Source organism: Alexandromys fortis, unplaced genomic scaffold (assembly GCF_014885135.2).
Source record: "Alexandromys fortis isolate MF-2015 unplaced genomic scaffold, M_Fortis_MF-2015_v1.1 scaffold_127, whole genome shotgun sequence".
Lineage (NCBI taxonomy): Eukaryota > Metazoa > Chordata > Mammalia > Rodentia > Cricetidae > Alexandromys > Alexandromys fortis.
The window spans coordinates 2993626-3001947 of record NW_026068006.1 but is presented as its reverse complement, the minus strand read 5'-3'; the positions used below and the strand labels follow the sequence as shown (position 1 = coordinate 3001947).

Below are 8322 nucleotides of genomic sequence, written 5' to 3'. Positions count from 1 at the left end.
GAGGGGAGGGGAGGAGGAGAAGGGGAGAGGAGAGGAGAGGGAAAGGAGGGGAAAGAAGGGAGAGGAGAGGAAGGGAATCAAGGGGAGAAGAGAGGAGATGGAAAAGGAGGGGAGGAGAGGGAGGGGAGAAAACAAGAGGGGAGAGGAGAGTGGGGGGGAGAGAAAGGGAAGGGAGGGGATTTACATGTCCCTTTAAAATTCGGGAAAAAGTTGAGTCAGACCTTGTCAAAAGCCTCCCTGAAACCTGAGAGCATGTAGCAACATGAGTTTTTCTTTTAAAAAACGTACACAGCAACTTTTATCCTAAGATCTCAAAGTATTCTGCAAAAGTAAAGTTGCTTAACATCCCTTAGAGGGCCAACCATCCAGTGCTGCCAGAGCCTCCAAATCAGGGCCCTAACCTCTGGACTACTGACACCAGGACCTAGGGAAATGCTTGTCATGCGGGTCACAGTGGTTGTCTGTGCACCTAGGGCTGTCTGGCAGCATTCCAGGCTTCTCTCCACTCACCACACACCGTGGTTTGTGACACACAAAATACTGTCTCCAAATACAGCCAAAGATCCTCCGAGATAAGGAAGGGACAAAGGGAGTTCCAGCTGAGAGCCACTGTTCTCCATTAGAATCAGGACGTGCGAAGCCATTAGTAGTTCTAAAGATCATCACCAGGTCAAACTACAGTCTCAAGATGGCAAAAAGAAAGCCACGACTCGTGCGTGTCAATAGACCCGCTGCTGCTCCCTCCCATTGAGGGGACTTCTCCCTGTGACCGTCCCTGAGACCTCACTCATTCCAGAGACAGGGTAACTCTGAGGTCATAGCCACAAGGACTTGTCAGTCTTAATTCTGCCTCATGCTGCACTGGACAGCCAAGCGAGTTGCGTCCATCTGATCAGAGTGCTCCCTCAGGGAGGAGTATGAGCATTCTGAGCCTAGATCCTCTCTGATTTGCATGACAGTCTGCCACAGGCTGAGGGGTCTAGGAAGGGAGGCTTGTTGATTTTGCTGTCTCCTCAACCTGTCAACCACGATGTTTGTTCATCTGTTTATTGATTTATTTGCAGTGCATCTATGGAACTTACAACATGCACGTTAACAGATTGACTTAAGCAGAACGTTCCATTTGCATAGAAACGTTTATTGGATGTGTCCATGCTTGCCTCTCAATAGATCGTAAACGCCTGTTACTCCCTCTCTATTCGCATCAGCATGTGAACTTGATGATCCCTTCGCTGAGTCACTGAAAGCAGGTAAAGATTAGCTTGAGCAATAAACTACCTCAAGTATTATGGGAACAGGGACAGGTGTAACCCCCCCCCCCATATCCTGGCAGAAGAACTAATGCATATGCATTTGGAGACACAGGCCATCAGGGGCTTAAAGGGAAGCAGCTAGTTCGACCTTCACAGTTTTTGTTCCCATGATACTTCAAAGAATTAGGTTTTCAACTACACTGTCCCCCAGTGTGTGTGGGGGGGGGCGATATGTAGTAGAAGGTGCTCTAAACTTAGGACCAAAATTAAGGCTCATATAGCAACATGCTTGCCAAATAAGGATGAAGACCTGAACTTGGATCTCTAGAGCCTACATAAAAGGTCAGGGGTGATGTCATGGGGCTGTGACCCCAGGATGAAGCAGGTGGAGACAGAAGTCTCTGGCACACACCAGACACCTAGGCTTTCCAAATAAGTGTGTGACGGTTTCAGTGAAAGAACCGACCTGGCTCTAAAAAATGATGCTGGAGAGTGATTAAACAAAGACACATGCCAACCTCAGCCTTCAACATCCATGTGCATACACATGTACACACATCCACCTCTCTCTCTCTCTCTCTACACACACACACACACACACACACACACACACACTTTGGTTGTTCCATGTTCTAGCTGTGTATCTTGGAGTGAGTTTCAGCAAGTGGAAGCACAAGGTGACAGGGTTGGTCTGAAGCTGCACAGCCAGCACTTACCTGCGGATCAACCTTGATTCAAGTCACTGACCTCAAACCCATCAACAGTTCGCACACCACTGCGCTGCCATTGCTCCCCCACAGCCTCTGTTTTAGACGAAGAGGGGGCGTAAATAGACAAGCTAGTATGCTTCCTCTTGCAATATAGCAATTAATAGGATAACCAAAGAAAGTGGTGTTGATATGCCATATAAACTAGCAGAATATATACGATTTATAACCAACAAGATTCTTAAGAAAGAGTTAATATAAAACTTGAGACAGGAGCAGGTCTGAGCATGTCTATTGGGGCCTACCCTTCTTTTTGACTGTTAAGTTACAGGAGCCGAACAGAACAAGGGCTTGACAGTTTGTCTGAGGATCTGGTGGGAGACTGTGTTCTGATGGGAAGAAACCAAAAGATCAGACAATGGCTATCCCAGAGTATGGGAGAAGAGAAAGAACTCACTAACTTCACGGGAAATGAAGGTAAGCAGGTGTGGTGGTGCATGCCGTCAGTCCAGGACTTGGGAGGCAGAGGCACGTAGCTCCCTGTGAGTGTGACGCCAGTCTGATTTACGCAGTGGAGACCCCGTCTCAAAGAAGGAAAAGAAACGGAGATGTTTTCTTTTGAGCACGTGATTATTCCAAATATCGAGTGGAAATAATCAATGTTTTTGCTTTATAGATTGAAAAGGTTGCTTTTCCAGAAGAGAACATTGGAGACCCAGAGGCAAGTATCCAAGGTCAGCTAAGACTTGCCCGACTGCATCCGAACCCCCTCTAAAGCACCAGGCTGTGGGCCAGCAGTGTGCAGATGCTTTCCTCCCCATGGGATGATGAGGGTCTACAGCACTGTGACACTGTGGTGGCAGAGATAAGAACAGAGAAGCACAGTGCTGCCTCTGCGGTCGCCAGCCTGTCTGCAGTACTCACTTGTGAAGCTTCCTGAGGAGCAGCCACCTCTACTACGGGAAGGTTTCCCTTCCGGTCCCATGTGGGTCACCCCACTAGGCATGCTCCACATTCTCACGTATGTCCCTGTCACCAGGTGGTACACAGACTAGCACGGAAGTGTGAGATGACCTCTGTGTCACCATCATTTCTCAGTGACCTGAGAAAGGCTTGTGCTCTCCTTGACTAGATCACACCACCCACCAGTATTCCACGAACACATCGGCATCCTCCCGGCATGTAAACAAAGAACTAAGAGAAAAACTGATGAGTTAAAAGGCATCATTATAGACTCAAAGCTAAAGAGAAATTCCCTTTTTTCCCCTGGATTATCTTTTGCTCTCTTCCATGAAAGCAGATAATTGAGGTTAACCTGAATCTCAAGCCTTACAACATCTCTGAAAGCAGGTATTAGTCTATTTTTATGGATGATGAAAATTTGAAGTCTCAGAGGTTAAGTAGCCTGCCTCAGGCGGTACAGCTAGTTGCTGCCAGGATTCGGGCTCCTCGACCTCACTTACCTTGCGTATCAGCACCTGGAGATGATGGGAATGTCCCGTCCCTTTCAAGGCATGAAGTAACCCGTGAGACATTTGGGCTCAGGCATCCAGCCCACATTTCATCAGCTACCTCTGCTGAAGGCCACACCCTACTCTTCCCTGTACCGCAGTTTCCCAGCCCCTGTCAAGGTATGGACTCATTGCCTGAAGAATAATATTGACATCTGTCCAAACCTCTTGGCATTGCAAAGGCAAAGTGAAAATGGGAAAACAAGATATGAGATTCATTTCATGGTCGACACTTTAGATCCATGCTCGAATCTATCCATTGCCAATAATAAAACTTACAAGGCTGGAGAGAGCACTCAGTGCACTTAAATTATTTTCTTTGCAAGCACAGGGACCTGAGTCCCATCTATAGAACCCACGGGCAATAAAAGGACGATGAGAGAGGTCCTTGTCACCAATCCTGATAGCCTGAGTTCAATCTCTAGGATCCACATGGTAAAAGGAGAGATCCTATTCCCACAAACTGTCTTCTAACTTCTACAGTAATGCCCTTGAATGCATGCTCTCAGACACTTGTATGTGTCCACTCGCAACACACACACCATACACACGCATGCACGCACGCACTAATGGTTTGGTTTTAAAGAAAAGGGCAGGTATGATGGCACACTCATGTAACATCAGCCCCAAAGAGGTAGGTTCCTTGCACTTGTAGCAAGCCCATTCACCCGACTCAGCAATCCAGGCCAATCAAAGACCCTGTCTCAAGAAAACAAATTGGATGTCTTCCAAGAATTACAGCCAGGGTGATCCTCAGGCCTCCACACACATGTACAGACTTGTGAACCCACATGTGTATGCACACACACACAACAACAACAACAACAACAACAACAACAATAAAGATTACTGTTAAGCCCTGATTTCGTTAGTTCTAATTTAGAAGATAGAAAACACTTGTTCCTATTTAACCCAGTAAGAAGTTGAAAAAGCTACCACTTAGCAGCTTGTTCAAGGTTACTGCCCTGGTAAATTCTAGAACCTAGCCTCTAACCTCAGGCTTTCTCACCAGCTAGCCTTCAAGTCGTGGTCTGCCCGAGTGTCTATAGTAGAGGTCAGTTGTCATGCACGTTTCTTTATAAATATTAGACACAGACTGCGAAATCCACATGGGTCCAGCGCACAGAAACCCTCGCCACTGTCCCTAGTGCTCAGAACTGCCCCGCTTCATGTGTCAGTCATCGTCTCACCACTGTGACAACAGCGCTTCTACCCACAGCAAGAACAGCTGGCCACGTCTCCGTTCCCAGAGCCCTGCCCGAGTCCTCCTAGGGGGGTCTAAAGCTCCAGCGACGCTTTCATAAACAGGCGACTTCAGGCTCCTCTCAGTCACATGGAAAGAAAAACAAGTTTACTTCCCTTCTCAGATGTCCAAGGAAAAGAAAACATTTTTCAGAAGCTCCCCTCCACACACACACACACACACACACACACACACACACACACACTTCGGTTTCTTTGGTCCTGTTTTATTTTGTTTGTTTGCTTGTTTTATGTGCCCCAGGCTGGCTTCAAACTTACTTTATAACTGAGGATAATCTTGAGGTTCTGACCATCCCTTCTCCCTGCTGAGGCTGGTGTTCCAGGTGTACAGCACCCCATGCAGATGACGTCATTCAGGGGTTAAATCAGAGCTTTCTGCAAGCTTGGCGGACGACCAGCAGAGCCACGTCTCCCCCTGAGCTCTCTGTTTTGATGACCTAATTGTTGACCTAACTTTCGGTGGAGAAGTAAGGTCAGATTAAATATGCCCTTCATGAAGATGGCTACATTTTGTAAAAACACTTAGCAGAAAAGTAATAGGATTTACTAAAAAGTTGTGGGGAAACTATTCATCTTCCCAGAGAATCGTGCACAGAAGTAATCAACACACTGACATGAGCATCTCTCTCTCTCTCTCTCTCTCTCTCTCTCTCTCTCTCTCTCTCTCTCTCTCTCTCTTCTGGAGACCCATGCAAATTCAGGCAGCTAAAGTTAATTCTATCAAACATTTGCTGGAATAACCTTTTTTTTTTCCACCTCAAGCAGCATCTAGCTGAGGAAACAGACACAATCCGTGACTGCTGGGGTGGCAATACAGAAAGTCTCAGGGGTTGGGACACAGTATGTTTATCTTGGAACATGTGTCACAGGCTGGAGCCTTTAGGGAAAATGTCCCCAAAGTGATGAATTCTTGTTCCAAGATGCCTTGACTGATGAACAGAAACTGTCTGAGGAAGAAGGGAAACACAGCACTCCTGGCAGGACCCGGGCAGGGTTCTTTGGAAAGTCGAAAGAAATTTGCCAAGCCCAGAGAAGCCAGGCCTCCTCAGTCCCAGCAGGTCCAGTTCCGGGGCAGCACCCAGGACTGCTCTGGAGAGGCTGTGCTCCAGCTGGCAGCAGACCAAAAGCTGTTTCTCCTTGTGCAGCTCTGGGGCTCCCCTGAGAGAGGCACTCAGCTTCAGGGCACCGTGGCCGAGTAGAGAATGCCAGCATGAATGGCCCTCCGGTGCCCTGCTTCGCACTGTGAGCCGTTATTCCACAATTCAAAACGGGAACAAAGAGTCAGGCAAGAAACAGAATATTTACTAAAAGTAGTCTTAGCTTCTTGAAACCTCGTTATTGTAAGGGCCACGGCAGCTGCTGCTTGGTAGTGTCTTCAGGAGAGGACAAAGTGGTCGGACCCAGGAACTCTCAGCATTATAACCTGTGCAGGGCGCACAACGCCCCACACTTAGCTGAGTAGCTGAAGGAGAGAGAATTTGCTCTTCTTAGGGATCTTTAGTGGGCACCACTAAGTATAAGCACAGACACATACAATAATACTAATTGGACTGAATAGGTTGTGGGGTGTGTGTGTGTGTGTGTGTGTGTGTGTGTGTGAACAATAATTGTGGAAGAAGAAGAGGTCATGAGTTTGAGAGGAAGTGACGGGGACATGGCAGGAGCTGGGAGGGAGAAAGGGAAGGAGGGAAAGGATCCAGATACAGTGTACTCCTGAATGAAATTCTCAAGTTAATTTCAAAACAAAACATAGAACACTACATTCTTGGGTTTATTGGGTGGGGTGGTGTTTTAGGGGTTGGATCTTATGTAGCCCAAACTGGCCTCCAATTCCATGTGTATAGACCAGAAGTTCTCAACCTGGGGGTTGTGACCCCTTTGGTGGGGGTCAAACAACCCTTTCATAGAGGTTGCATTTCAGATATCCTGCATATCAGATATTTACATTATGATTCTTAATAGCAGCAAAATTACAGTTCTGAAGTAGCAACAAAATAATTTTGTGGTGTGCTTTCACTGCAACATGAGGAACTGTATTAATGGTTGAAGGATTAGAAAGATTGAGAACCACTGGTATAGAGGATAATCCTGAATTTCTGGGCTTCTAGCTTCCACCTTGAGAGTCGTGGTTTTACAGTGTACCCCATCATGCTCAGTTTGTGCAGTGCTGGGATCAGAGCCCCGGTTCTGTGCACACTAGCAAGCACTGCGCCAACTGCGAGACATCCCTGGTCCCCTGTTGTTATATTAATACTCACATTATCCCTGAGAGACTGGGATTATGGCTTCCTCTGTGTGTACGTGTGGGCATATCTGGGGCTGCAAAGCCCTGGACCCAGCATCGCAGGGCACCAGAAGAGGGCCGGAGCCTGTTATACTCCAAAATAACCATCCTTACCAGATCTCTCTACCTACAGAAAGGCAGCAAGTTCAAATCAGCGCTCTGCTTTGCAGCCCACTGAAGCCCTTCAGTAACCAAGCAGCCAAGGAGCAGTGCACAGGGATTCCACAGGGCAAAAGGGATTCCCCACATCAGGTCCTTGAGCGGTTTGCAAAGGCAGTGGGTTTGCAAGCTTCCCACCTCCCAGCCAAAGCCTGAACCCCTCTCAGTAATTCTCTGAGCTTGCAGTATCCTGGTCCTCCTCTCTGCTACTAAGGTCAGCACTACATGCTTCTGCCAGACTCCTCTCCTCTGTAGAGGAAGAAGAAATCCAGCCACATGTGGTAGCTCATCCTTTTAAATCTCAACACTTGGGAGGGAGAGACAAATAAGTCACTATCAACACAAACAGGTCAAATGGAAACAATTTAATATTTCCATTTCTTTCACAGAGGAATGAACACTAGCAAACCAATAGAGTTAAAGGCTTACAAGACTTTGCTCAAATTCTGTGTCTAAAGTACTTATCTTATAAAAGTTTTTATTTAATAAGCTGGATAATAAATACATGCCTGTGGTTCCCAGGGATCAGCTGTGGGAGGATTATGAGGTTGATGCTAGCTATCCTCGGCTAACTATGCATTGTTCATATATAAATGTGTGTGTGTGTGATGTGAGAGTCCCCTCTGTATGCTGTGATTACCATTAATAAATAAAGAAACTACCTTGCCCTGTTGATAGGGCAGAACTTAGGTAGGTGGGGGTGGGGGTTATGGGATGGGGGGCGGGGGAACTAAGCAGAATGCTGTGAGAAAGGAGGCAGAGCCAGAGAGAAACCTTGTAGCCCTGCCGGAGACCGATGCCAGAACTTTAGCCAGTAAGCCACAGCCACATGGCAATACACAGATTAGTAGAAATGGGTTAAGTTAATATGTATGAGTTAGCCAATAAGAAGCCAGAGCTAGGGGTGGGAGGGGGGTAAGGGGAGATGGGGAGAGAAAAGTGAGAAGGGGAGGTTGGGGGGAACTTGGGGAAACGGGATTATTGGGATAAAGGAAGGATGGATAGGGGAGCAGGGAAGCACATATCTTAATTAAGGGAGCCATCTTAGGGTTGGCAAGAGACTTGGACCTAGAGGGGCTCCCAGGTGCCCAGGGCGATGTCCCCAGTTAGTTCCTGGGGCAGCTGAGGATAGGGAACCTGAAATG

At 47.3% G+C, this 8322-nt stretch overlaps 1 long non-coding RNA gene across 6 annotated transcripts in view; it reads right to left on the bottom strand.

Moving 5' to 3' along the window:
• The window catches only part of LOC126513264 (uncharacterized), a 41541-nt gene that overhangs the window by 18831 nt on the left and 14388 nt on the right, over positions 1 to 8322 (bottom strand). Inside the window, exon 1 of one of the 6 annotated variants that reach the window (XR_007595269.1) lies at positions 4993 to 5120. The exons of the other annotated variants lie outside the window; for them this stretch is intronic. This is a non-coding gene — a long non-coding RNA (uncharacterized lncRNA). Of the gene's footprint in view, positions 1 to 4992; positions 5121 to 8322 lie in introns of those variants that run through there. 6 annotated transcript variants of the gene reach the window in all.